At 39.7% G+C, this 14,061-nt stretch overlaps 1 protein-coding gene across 2 annotated transcripts in view; it reads left to right on the forward strand.

Moving 5' to 3' along the window:
• The window catches only part of EXTL3 (exostosin like glycosyltransferase 3), a 127,804-nt gene that overhangs the window by 18,129 nt on the left and 95,614 nt on the right, over nucleotides 1-14,061 (forward strand). The window contains exon 2 of one of the 2 annotated variants that reach the window (XM_067745277.1): nucleotides 9,318-9,424. The exons of the other annotated variant lie outside the window; for it this stretch is intronic. The gene's annotated coding sequence lies outside the window, so the exon portion shown is untranslated. The remainder of the gene's footprint in view (nucleotides 1-9,317; nucleotides 9,425-14,061) is intronic. 2 annotated transcript variants of the gene reach the window in all.

The raw sequence follows: 14,061 nt of genomic DNA on the forward strand, positions 1-14,061 counted from the left end.
CCAGGGTAACCCATCACTCTCACCCTAACTACTGTGAACATTTACTAGATTGTCAAGTGATTCTGAACCATTACTTATTCATTAATTCAACAAATAACTGAAAAATGGCAACTAGGATTCAAATCCCGGCTCTCCCATTTAACTCTGTGAGCTTGGGGAAGGAAGTTAATTTCTCTGGGCCTCAGTTTCCTCCTTTATAAAATGACTAGTATAATACACTGTTGTTGTAAGGATTAAATGAGATACAGAATGTGTAACACCCCGCACACAGTAAGCTCTCATGTGTGCCAAATGCTGGGATTCACGTCCATTCAACATTTATTGTTTAGTACAGGTCAGACAATGTTTCAGGTGCCTGGGTTGCATCAGTGAACAAAACAGATTTGCCTGTTTTCATGGAGCTTACATTTCAGCAGACTCAAAGATTAATTCAATGTAGTCCAGTCCATGGTTACTGATAATAATACACTATTATTACTATTAGTGTATTATGTGCCAGCCACTGTGCAAACGATTTTCATATATAATCTTATTTTCTCTAACCCTGTAAGGTAGGGATTTTTATTGTTACTTGAGAGTGTGGAAACTGAGCCTCTGAAAGGTTATGTACATACAACTGGCAAATGAGTGGAGGGGCTGGTATTTAGACCAGGTTGTCTGGCTTCACCACCACACCTTCCTGCCTTTACTTGGTGAGCCATTGGTGATCGTCACTTTTGCTGACGGTTCTTTCTTTCTTTTTTTTTTTAATTTTTATTGTAGTATAGTTAGTTTCTACTGTACAGCAAAATGAATCAGCTATACGTATACATACATCCCCTCGTTTTTGGATTTCCTTCCCATTTAGGTCACTGCCGTGCATTAAGTAGAGTTCCCTGTGCTATACAGTAGGTTCTGATTAGTTGTCTATTTTATACATAGTATCATAGTGTATACTATTTTATACATAGTATCATAGTGTATATGTGTATATGTGCCAATCTCCCAATTCCTCCCACCCCCTGCCCCACTTTCCCCCTTGGTATCCATTCATTTGTTCTCAATATCTGTGTCTCTATTTCTGCTTTGCAAATAAGATCATCTATGCTTACAGTTCTTTCTTGACATCCTTGCCAACACTTTTTGCTCTGCAGTAGGAGCTGTGAGAGAAAGAAACTTGAGTTTTCTTCATTTGTATTAAAATACTTCATTATCTCTGCAGGAAATGATCAGAGAAGGAATATATGACAGCTCTGCTTAGAGTGTTTTTTTCAATCAATTAGAAATTGCAGCTGACTCCCATCCGTGTTTAGGAAAGAGGTCTCAGTTAGAGGGAGGAGTCGAGGTGCAGCCTTAAGAGAGGAGCGTAGCTGGGGACGGGGAGACTCCCAGTGGCATGGCCGTGATGCTGGTCATCCTACCAGGCTAAGGTGAAGGCAACAGAATTGGTGCCTCCTGTGTCTCTTGGTTTTGCATCGTCTTCATCTTCTGGCTCAGAGTCTTTAGGAAACATACCGCTGCTCCACCTCTAAAGATCCCTCTTCCTTTGCTGTTCTGCAATTGCCCAGTGACCTGGAATGTTCATGTCCTCCAAAGTCATGCTGAATAATACTGCTAGAGTTTAAGAAAGTATTGTTATGAAGTATTTCAAGTATTCAGAAAAGCGTAAAGAATATCATGTACTCACAATTTAGTTTTGCCAAATATTAACATTTTGCCTTTCTGCTCCAGTTCCTTTTTTTAAATAAAAAATACAGATGTAGCTGAAACTCTGCTGTGTACCTCTTCCCAGTTTCACTCCCCTCCCTCCCTCCCTTCCGGAGGCCACCACTGTCCTGAATTATCATTACAATGCGTGCTTTCATCCTGTCCCTTGCTGCCTGTAAGTGCTTGGATAAGCACCCTTACACACGGTGCTCTGAGGCACATTCTTGTACCCCTGTCCTTGTACACGTGTGCAGGAGTGTCTCTGGGATGTTGCTGGCCATCGTGATTGCTCACTGACATGGCCACATTTCTCTCCAGGATGGTTGTACCAGTTGATGTTGTGTATAACAGCTTCTCCTTCTCCACGGCCTTAGTCGTGCTTACTGCGGTCTGACTTTTAAAATTTATTGCTAATCTGATGAATGTGAAGTGGTGTCTCGCAGTTGTTTGTATTTTCCTGATTACTATCGAGATTGAGCATCTTTTCATGTGTTTATTGGCCATTTGTGTTTCCTCTTTGTTGAATTGTCTGTTCACATTCTTTGCTTTTGCGTCTGTTGTGTTGTCATTTTTCTCACTGGTTGAAGTAGTTCATTGTGTATTCTGTTTACTTAACCTTTACCAGTCACTTACCATGCAGAGGTCTTCTCCAAGTCCCTTGCTTATCTTTTACTTTGTTTATGGCATATTTTGATGTACAGACAAGTTTAATTTTAATGTAGTCAACTCTTTTGCAATTTTTATTATTCGTGCTTTTGAGTCTTATTTTAAAAACAATTTCCCAACTTCAAAATCATGTGTATATTTTCCTCTATTTTCTGTCTAAAATTTTCTAAAAATTTGATTTTCACATTAAGCATGGGATCCATCTAGAATTAATTCTGTCATTGCTGTAAGGTAGGGATCCATTTTTCTTTTCCTTCCACATAGATAATCAACTGGTCCAGCCCCTTTACTGTATAGTCTTTTCTTTCTCCACTGGTTGGTTATGTCTGTCTGATACCAAGTTTCCATAGAGTCAGGGATTTGCTTGGGGCTTCTTTGGTCGATCTAGTTATCTATTCCTGGGCTAAAATCACACTGTCTAAATACTATAACTTTTCATGTACGTCTTGATGTCTCATAGGGAGAGGTGGCCTCCCTCATTTTTCTTTTTTCAAAATTATTTTTTGTTATTCTTAGTTCTTCCATATGGATTTTAGAATCAGCTTATCTAGTACTTTAAAAACACTAATCAATACTTGATCTTGATCTTTCCTGGGCTTCATCTAGACCACCATGCTTCTGTTTGCTTAAACACTGTAACAGTATCCTTCCTGGTAAACTTTCACAACAGCTTCTAATTCCTATGTTCACAGGTCAGTTAACACAGGTTACATTTTTCTTTTTAAAAGTAACTGTGGAAGAATATATATAACGAAATTTGCCATCTTAAGCGTTTTAAGTGTGTGACTCAGAACTAAATACATAATGTTGTGCATGCATCATCATTATGGCAAAACTCTGTAATCATTAAGCAATAATTTCCTATTCCTCCCTTCCACCAGCCCCTGGCAACTACCATTCTACTTTCTGTCTGTATGAATTTGCCTTTTTTAGGTTTCTCATAAAAGTATAATCATACAATGTTGTCCTTTTGTGTCTGGCTTTTTTCCCTTAGTATGGTGTTTTCAAGGTTCATTCATGTTGTAGCCTGTATCCGAACTCCATTCCTTTTTAAGGATGAATCATATTCCATTATATGGATACCACATTTTGTTTATCCATTCATCTCATGTTGGACATTTGGGCTCTTTCCCCCTTTTGACTATTGTGAATGATGCTACAATAAACATAGGTGTACAAGTATTTGTATAATTCTTGTTTTCATTTCTCTTGGGTATTTATATAGGAGTAGAATTGCTGGGTTATGTGCTAATTCTATGTTTAACTTCTTGAGGAATTGCCAAGCTGTTTTTCACAGCGGATGCACCACTTTATATCCCCACCAGCAATGTCTGAGGGTTCCAGTTTCTCTACGTCCTCTCCAACACCTGTTATTTCTATATTTTTTATTATAGCCATCCTAGCGGGTGTGAAGTGGTATCTCACTGTGGTTTGCTTTGCAGTTCCCTAATAATTAATGATGTTGAGCATCTTTTCATGTGCTTATTTATCTTCTTTAGAGAAATGTCTATTCAAGTCCTTTGCTCCTCTCCTCCTTGCCCCTGCTTTTAGAGCAGTTTTAAGTTTACAGCAAAATTGAGTGGAAAGTACAGAGAATTTCCATATAACGCGCCCCCCCACCCATGCACAACCTCTCCCACAGTCAACAACCCACACCAGAGAGGTACATGTATTACAGTCGATAAACCTATATTGACAAATCATTATCACCCAAAGTCGATAGTTTACATTAGGGTTCATTCTTGTATACACTCTGTGGGTTTTGACAAATGTATAATGACACGTGTCCACCATTATAGTAGTACATAGAATAGTTCACTGCCCTAAAAATCTTCTGTGCTCCACCTACTTATTCCTCCCTCCCCTTTCATTCCCCCCTTTGCCCATTTTAAAATCACGTTGTTTGTTTTTGTGTTGTTGAGCTTTAGGAGTTCTTTATGTATTCTGTATTTCAGACTCTTATTGTATATATGATTTGCAAATATTTTCTCCCATTTTGTGTGTTGTCTTTTCACTCTCTTGATAGTGTCCTTTGGTGCACAGAAATTTTTAATTTGCATGAAGTCCCTTTTATCTATTTTTTCTTGTGTTGTCTGTGCTTTTGGTGTCATGTTTAAGAAACCATTGTCAAATCCAAGGCTATGCAAATTTGTCCTTAGATTTTCTTCTAAGAATTTTATAGTATTAGCTCTAAATTTAGGTCTTTGGTTCATTTTGAGTTAATTTTTGTATATGGTATAAGACAAGGGTCGACTTCATTCTTTTGCATGTGGATATTTCGTTTTCCTAGTACCATTTATGGAAGAGATTGTTGTTTCCCTATTGATTGGTCTTGACACCCTTGTCGAAATCAATTGACCATAGATGTGGAGGTTTATTTATGAACTGTAAATTTTATTCCATTGCTCTATATGTCTGTTCTTATGCCAGTACCACAGTTTTGATTACTGTAGCTTTTTAATAAGTTTTGAAATCAGGCAGCGTGAGTCCTCCAACTTTGTCCTTCTTTTGCAAGATTATTTTGGCTATTCTGGGTCCCTTGAAATACCATATGAACTTCAGCATGGAGTTTTCATTTCTGCATAAAACACCTTGGGATTTTCATAGAGATAGTCTTGACTCTGTATGTCAATGTGGGAAGTATTGTCATCTTAACAACATTAACTCTTTCAGTCTGTGAACATGGGATGTCTTTTCATTTATTTAGAATTTCTTTCAGCAATGTAATATATATTTTTCACTTAGCACATTTATGTTGGTTGTTTGCTGATAGTAGGAAGATAGCAGCATATCTCTGGAATACAGATAAGAGGCTTGAGATGTAGAGTCTTATAAATTTTACCTATAAATGGAGAAAGCAACATAATATTTATTTTTAGTATCAGAATTGGTTTCCCTAGTCATGATCTTTTAGGATCTTTGAATAAGGAAAAAAAAAAAGATAGAAATGTCTGGGTTACAGATTCTCCGGAGATTCTGTTGACCTCATCATGCTTAGTAGGTCACAATGAGATTAGTTTACCCTATGTTGAATTTGACTCAAAAAAAGAAAATTCAGGAAGAGTTTATTGTTGAATACATGTTCAAAATGGCAATATCTTTTCTAATTCCATCTTCTATCATCATATTCACATTACAGTCTATATCATATAACAATTCAGGGCAAAATACTTTAAGTGTTTGACTTACTGAATTCCTGTCTTCTTTCGGACCCTAATTTAGTCATAATCCTTCAAACATTCAAATTTACTGGCACATGACACATACCCCTCCCCTCCCCATCAAGTTCAACAATATTCTGGGGAGATTACTTAAGTTACTCAAATTTTACTAAAATTTTACTAAAAAATTTGAGAATTAACATTGTCAAATTTTCTGTCTCTTTAAATACAGAGTCTGGCTGTACTCCGTCCCAAGGAAGAATGACTCCATACCTTTTCCTTTAGATAATGGTCTGCATCAAAACAGTGCTTAATAAGGAAAACAGAGAACAGTTATTTAATCAGTTCTTTCAGGCTTAGAGGAAAAAATGGCATATCTTTGGGAGCCAAAGTAAGGTTGGAAGAGGGATGCAGATTTAGCCTCCTGGCCCTCTGCACTCCACTTGCATTTGTATATTGACCTTTGTAAGGTTAGCACGAGTCCTCTAATATTAGCATATATTGAAGTCCCTTAGCATCTTGGCATTTAACAATCTGTCACCTGATTTAATCTTCACAATACGTCTGCAAGATAAATACTATTATGCCTGTTTTATAAGAAACTCAGCCTCAGAGGGATTGGATAACTTGCCATGGTCATGCAGAGAGTAAGTGACAGGGCTGGATTCAAACCAGAGCTGTCTGGTTCCAAAACCCATGCTCTCGTCTTGTCATTTTCCTAGTCTTGGCTTCATTAATCTTATCTTTTGGTACTAAAAGTCCTTCTCTCTTCAATAGGTATTTGGCAAAAAAGGACCCAGGCATCATATTTCTCTTTCTACTGTGTACAAAATGATTCAAAATGGGGTCATAATTGGGTTCTGAACCAGGACAGTTGTAGATGGAGGGAAAGGGACTAAGTGGAGAGTTGCTATTGCCCAGAAACAATAGGAGTTGGTTGGCCAGAGTTGGTGAGCAGGAGTAGGGTGTGTCAAAATGAGTCAGGATTCAGGTTCATTGAGAACCACATTGCTTTTTTATATAGTAAATGTACTCATTTCAGAGAAGCACCTGCCATTAAAAATGGCATTTTCTCTGAGGCATTCTAGACCCTTGTCGTTTATAATCAGAAGGCCGGGACACATAACAGTTTGGATTTTGCTAACAACAATCTTGAATTGTGTGTGCCCTAAGGCTGGTGTATAGGAGGGAAGCTCTTGGCTCTGAGAGCACCCAGCCTCTTCAAATCGCTGCAGCTTTGCTGCATAAAAACTTAAACATATGATTCCCGTAAAGGTCTGAAATGACATTTACATTTTTCAGTTTTACCTTGTTCCTTTTTATTGGAGTGTAGTAGCCCTCTCTTACTTTGCTTATTTATTTTGGTCTGTTTGGCACTCCCTGCGTTCTGAGAACCGCTGCTCCTCCACTTCAACCACGTGATTCAGCTGGAGCTGCCATGTTCTTACAGCTGATTGGCCTAGGGTGGACACCTGACCTTCACTGGCCAATCAAAGACTCTTCTCAGGAGTTTTGAACTTACAACCAGAAAAAGCTTGAGGAATTCCTTTCCAGTGGTGGTTCTTGAACTCTTAATGGTCACGTTCCCTGCCATGTGGGAAGGCAATGAAAATGGCTTGCAGTGGGACGCATAAATGAGAGATGGGCAGAGTCCTGATGTATGTGTCCTGGGTCTTGTTTTTAGGGAAGCTTACTGCATCTCTGTCTTCCTAGATTTGGTTGTTCAACCATTCCTTGAATTCTGTCCTCCAGCACACTTCCGTTTCTGTCATTTGGGTTTCTATGATTTACAGTCAAAAGAGTCCTGCCTAAAGGTGGGGTGTTTTGGACAATAGAGCTGTTCCCAAGTTTGGGGCTCAGGAAGGCTTTAGGATAGATTCCTTGCAAATATCAAGGTCTACTATGTTTTTTTCCAAGCGTTGAGGGTTTGCATCTAACTTTACTGACGGTCATTTATTTTTTATTTTTTTTAACATCTTTATTGGGGTATAATTGCCTTACAATGGTGTGTTTGTTAGTTTCTGCTTTATAACAAAGTGAATCAGTTATACATATACATATGTTCCCATGTCTCTTCCCTCTTGCATCTTCCTCCCTCCCACCCTCTCTATCCCACCCCTCCAGGCGGTCACAAAGCACCGAGCTGATATCACTGTGCTATGCGGCTGCTTCCCACTAGCTATCTACCTTACGTTTGGTAGTGTATATATGTCCATGCCACTCTCTCTCTCTCTCTCTGTCTCTCTCTCTCTCTCTCTCTGTCTCTCTCTCTGTCTCTCTCTCTGTCTCTCTCTCTCTGTCTCTCTCTGTCTCGCTCGCTCTGTCTCTCTCTGTCTCGCTCGCTCGCTCGCTCGCTTTGACTGACGGTCATTTAAATAAAACTGTTTGTTAAATGGTGAGAAACAGCCTCAGCTACGCCCAAACCTACTCAAGTAATTTGAATGTTAGCTTACTTTCCCCAGGACTACTAAGGACCTGAGAAAAAAATTGGCCAAGTTTCAAAATGTATTTGTTAATTTTCTGAGATGAATAGGACCGTCATCAACGTTTGGGTTTAGAAAGTGGAGGGAGGAAAGTGCTTTGACTTGCAGGATATCGAGTTTCAAATCCCAGGAGAGGAAGACAGTGGGAAGGCGCTGGCTCTCAGCTGGAGAGCATATGACTAATGGAGACATCTTTTTTTTTTTTTTTTTTTTTTTGCGGTACGCGGGCCTCTCACTGTTGTGGCCTCTCCCGTTGCGGAGCACAGGCTCTGGACGCAGGCTCAGTGGCCATGCCACGGGCCCAGCCGCTCCGCGGCATGTGGGATCTTCCCGGACCTGGGCACGAACCCGTGTCCCCTGCATCGGCAGGCGAACGGAGACATCTCTTTAATGACTGGACTTTCCTGCCCTGGAACCGTGGACAGTTCCACTCTGCCCAGCCTGACTAGGTGGGTCACACTGACCTACTGTCAGGTGACACCTTCAGCACTGTAGGAGGTTTAAAAAAATTATAGTATTCTTACACTTACTGTTTACAGCTATAAAATTCTTATGCTGCCCATCTCAATTTCCTTTATCTTTCAGAGTTTCAGGACTACGTAAGAATAGTGGTTTGGTTTTTAATATATACATCTCTCCCATTGTATGTAATAGTTTTTGGCTTTTAAGAGTAATCTATACTCATTAAAAAAAAATTGGAACGCACATCAGAGTATAAATAGCAGGAGAAAAAGGTCACCCATGATTACACAACTTGAAGCTGGCCGCATTCACGTTTGGGCAGTTTTCTCGGTGGTATCTTGGGGGAGTATTTTCCAAGCTTGACTTGGCAACCGGCCAGGTATCTGTCCCAACTCTTTGACCTCCTGCACTTCACTCCTCTCTTAATAGAAGTTAACTTAATTGACCTGCCCTCCCCCTTCTGCCCTCCCATAGTAAAAATTAAAGGCAGCTGCTGGAGGATTCTGGTAACTGGTGAGGATGGCGGGTCGTGAGCATCCTGACCAGCAGCGGAGGTGGGGAGGAGGGGGCTCTGGGCTGTGGTGAAGGAGACGCACCTGGCAGGGAGGCATTTCAGCTGGGCAGAGGCTCAGAAGCCCTGGGACGTGATGGCACTTGCGCAAACAGCGCAATGCGGCCAGCGCATAAGCTGTGTGCTCTGTGCTCTCTCAGTTTCCCAGCTGTTTGCAGAGCTGCCCAAAGCTTAAGTCGAAACTCCACCCAGGGCCAGGAGGATTCCTGCAGAAACCAGCTTCCTCCTCGTTCTGCTCCGCCTTGTTGGGGGATGTTTTTTCATTATTCTCTTCTTAATTGTTAATAGGAAGACATTCACGTGGTTCCGAATACACCTGTGCAGTTTAGACGGCAAGTCTTACTCCTGCCCTGAGATCTTCCAGCCACTTTTCACCTTCCTATAACTCACTGCAGGTAATCAGCTTTTAGTTTTTGTGTGTATTCATCCAGACTTTACTTATGAATATTAAAGCAAATACAAATATATTCTGTATTCCCATTTTCCCCTTCTTGAAAACAAAATGATGCATTGTATACACATTTTCTGTGCCTTGCTGGGATTTTCCCCCCCACTTATCTTGGAGACTTTGAAAAATATCTGTGCATTGAAAGCTTCCTCATGCATTTTTATACTTTCAAAATTTTCCATTGGATATATGTAGCATAATTTATTTAACCAGTCCTCTGTTCAAGGGTATTTGAGTTCTTTCCAATCTTTTGTTATTTTGAATAATGCTGCAACGAGTAACTTTGTATATATGTTACTTTTTAAGTATGGTGGAAGGATAAATTCCCATTAGTCATATTACTGGGTCAAAGGAGGTATGCAGTTGTAATTTTGATCTCAGTGCCCACATTCCTTCCCCAGGGGCTTGTACCAATTTATCCTTCTGCTGGGAAAGTATGAGAGTACTTGTTTCTCTTGGGGGATTATTACATACTGTTTACATGTTACTTTGAATTGTTCTTCAGTTGTTTTAATTTGGATGTTGTCCTCCCAATTAGATGGCAACTTTATTGAGAGCAAGGACCAAACATTTTATTGCTTTTGAATTATCCACATTTATAAATAACATAATATGGTACCCTAGGAGCACAATAAATTTGTTTCCAGTGTAATTTGGGAGAATAAGCCAATTAAACCTTAATGATAAAAAGATTTCTATACTTGGCTAGAGTTCAACTGAACTGATTTCTCCCTGCCAAAGGAAAACTATTATGAGGTCTTGTTTCAAGTAATTATGGAATGAGTCTTGAGTTGAGGTGTTACTGCAGGTTCACTTGCTTACACATGGTCTTCTCTCCCGGATCTGAGAGTCGTTTTACCAGATTCAATCTGGTGATGCCTTGGCATCAGCCAGGCTAATTGGGTGCCTGTCCTGTCACTCCTTTTCCTCTACGTGTGACAGTGCCTGCCTGCCCCACAGTAAGCGGGAGAACAAAGAGTTGCTTTTAAACTTTTTTTATCTACTGCACATGTAAACATTGCGTCATTATAATTTAGTCTACCTACATCCTAGTAGCAAAAATGTACTAATTTTCCTCCCAGTTTCTATTATGTTGGATCCCCCCATATGTATTATCCTGTACTGGTGTCCAGTGGTCTTCCAATTTTTTGCTTGCATATCCTCCAGAGGAATGTTGTAAAATTAAGCTTACCCTCACACATTTACAGTCTATATCTAAAATTGTATTACAAGTTTAAATAGTTTGTAAGGATATATTTACAGTATATTGTCAGTATTGACTTTAAAAAGTAATTGTTCACTATACATGTATGCATATGTATGTGTACATGTGTATGTTAAGCTCTTATACACACAGAAGATATTTATCCATCATACTAAGGAAATATCCCTCTATTCCTATGTTTTTTCATTTCAAGTTTTTTTTCTTCTTTCAATTTTAATGGGGCAGGTTTCCCTCTCTTTATTTGCTTGTTTTTTTTTCAACATACAAAAAAAACTGTCAATTTAAAGTGTAGGATATGATAAATTTTGGCTATTGTATATAATTGCATAATCTCACCACAAAATACATTCATGTTGAGGCTTTATTATCATATATATATGATATATACATATAAAATATAAATTGGTTCCAGGACTCCCCTGCAGATACCAAAATCTAAAGATGCTCAAGTCCCTTATATAAAATGGTATCATAGTTGCATATAACCTATTCACATACCCCCTTATACTTTAAATCATCTCTAGATTACTTATAATACCTCACACAATGTAAATACTATGCAAATAGTTGCAAATACAATGTAAATGATATGTAAATAGTTGCCAGTGTGCAGCAAATTCAAGTTTTGCTTTCTGGAATTTTTTTTCTTTTTTTTGGTGTATTTTCAGTCTGCGGTTGGTTGAATCCACAGATGTAAATCTGAAGATATGGAAGGCTGACTATGTGTGTATATATCCAGATGTGTGCATACATATGTATGTGTGACATACACATTCAGAACTGTTACATGATTCTTTTAAATGTATACAGAGGAATCTAATAGTGTTTGATACCCACCATCATCCACTAAAACAATACAGGGACAAGCTTTCCTTTAAACATCATACATTTTATTCAATATATCATTCCTTTTTTCCCCTGAATTTGAACTTCCATTCCACTTCCCACAGAAACTTTTCTTTTTTTAATAAATTTATTTATTTATTTTCATTTTTGGCTGTGTTGGGTCCTCATTGCTGCATGCGCGCTTTCTCTAGTTGCATCGAGCGGGGACTACTCTTCATTGTGGTGCGCAGGCTTCTCGTTGTGGTGGCTTCTCTTGTTGCGCAGCATGGGCTCTAGGCACGTGGGCTCAGTAGTTGCGGCACACGGGCTCAGTAGTTGTGGCACACGAGCTTAGTTGCTCCGCGGCATGTGGGATCTTCCCGGACCAGGGCTCGAACCCATGTCCCCTGCACTGGCAGGTGGATTCTTAACCACTGTGCCACCAGGGAAGTCCGAGACTTTTCTTATGCATATTTTTATGCTTGAAATCTTTTACTGGTCACCTTATTATTTATTAATAAATAAAAATATATTAATATCAATACATATTACAATACCTTGATATTAATATATTTTTATTTCCTGTAACCTTACTTCCTATGACCATTGAGAAATTTCTTCTGATAAAGCTATCATTGTAATTATTAGTAATACACCTGGTCAAAACAGCAATCAGCAATCTGTAGGAGCTTCCCTGCTGATGCAGTGGTTAAGAATCTGCCTGCCAATGCAGGGGACATGGGTTTCAGCCCTGGTCTGGGAAGATCCCCCCATGCCGTGGAGCAACTAAGCCCATGTGCCACAACTACTGAGCCTGCATGCCACAACTACTGAAGCCCATGCACCTAGAGCCCGTGCTCCGCAACAAGAGAAGCCACTGCAGTGAGAAGCCTGCACACCACAATGAAGAGTAGCCCCAGCTCGCCGAAAATAGAGAAAGCCCACATGCAGCAATGAAGACCCCACACAGCCAAAAATAAATAAATAAAATAAATTAATTTATTTAAAAAATTATTTAAAATAAACAGCAATCTGTATTTCAAATTAGTAAATATAAAGTTAGATTTTAGTGGATATACATCCCTTAATGAGCGTGATGGGCTTTTCACCACAGTTAGTTTATGTATCTGGGTTTGGTTGTTACTCTTTGCTAGAATGGATCAAAGGTCACTATCAATTCTATTTCTCAATGAACGTGCAGAAGAATCTTGTTCATATAAAAAGTAGGTGGGGGCTTCCCTGGTGGCGCAGTGGTTGAGAGTCCACCTACCGATGTAGGGGACGTGGGTTCGTGCCCCGGTGCAGGAGGATCCCACGTTCCGCGGAGCGGGTGGGCCCGTGAGTCATGGCCGCTGAGCCTGCGCGTCGGGAGCCTGTGCTCCTCAGCGGGAGAGGCCACAGCAGTGAGAGGCCCGATTACTGCAACAAAAAAAAAAAAAAAAAAAAAAAAGTAGGTGGGAATGGAAAGCATTTTGTTACAGCTCAGTTAATTCTTTGAACTCATTCTGAGCCCCAAATCCTACATTGATCTGTCATCAAAAATTATTTTTCATGTTCTATCGGTTTGCAACTCTACTAGGCCTCCTTCAGTTCTGTTGAAACCTCCTGACTTGCACAAGCACGCTTTACTCTGTCCTTACAGTCATTTGTTGCCTCTGCACCAGCACTGGTTTTTCCCATCCTCTTTCTGTTTGGTGCCTAGGGAAACATTCGCTAGTAAGATTAGGATGGGTGAGAGGTGTCCTCTGCTTTTATGACATGGAAGAAGGAATACTGGGGAAAGGAAGAATTTGTTCATCACAGGTAGGATCTCTAGCAGATACATGGTTGAATTTATCTTAAATATCTGGAAATTGATTCTCTAAAACTGATGGCAGCAATGAAGACCCAATGCAGCCAAAAATAAATAAATAAAATAAATTAAAAAAAATAAAATACCAGTGAGTCCTTGACCTGGTGTTAGCTTAGTCATCTATCTTATTATTTTTTATTTAACATCTTTATTGGAGTATAATTGCTTTACAATGGTGTGTTAGTTTCTGCTTTATAACAAAGTGAATCAGCTATACACATACATATACCCCCATATCTCCTCCCTCTTGCGTCTCCCTCCCACCCTCCCTATCCCACCCCTCTAGGTGGTCACAGAGCACCGACCTGATCTCCCTGTGCTATGTGGCTGCTTCCCACTAGCTATCTATTCTACATTTGGTAGTGTATATATGTCCATGCCACTCTCTCACTTCATCCCAGCTTACTCTTCCCCCTCCTCGTGTCCTCAGGTCCGTTCTCTACGTCTGCGTCTTTATTCCTGGCCTGCCCCTAGGTTCTTCACAACCTTTTTTTTTTTCGATTCCATATATATGTGTTAGCATACGGTATTTGTTTTTCTCTTTCTGACTTACTTCACTCTGTATGACAGACTCTAGGTCCATCCACCTCACTACAAATAACTCAATTTTGTTTGTTTTTATGGCTAATATTCCATTGTATATATGTGCCACATCTTCTTTATCCATTCATCTGTCGATGGC

The sequence above is a fragment of the Pseudorca crassidens genome, chromosome 7, assembly GCF_039906515.1.
Source record: "Pseudorca crassidens isolate mPseCra1 chromosome 7, mPseCra1.hap1, whole genome shotgun sequence".
Taxonomy (NCBI): Eukaryota; Metazoa; Chordata; class Mammalia; order Artiodactyla; family Delphinidae; genus Pseudorca; species Pseudorca crassidens.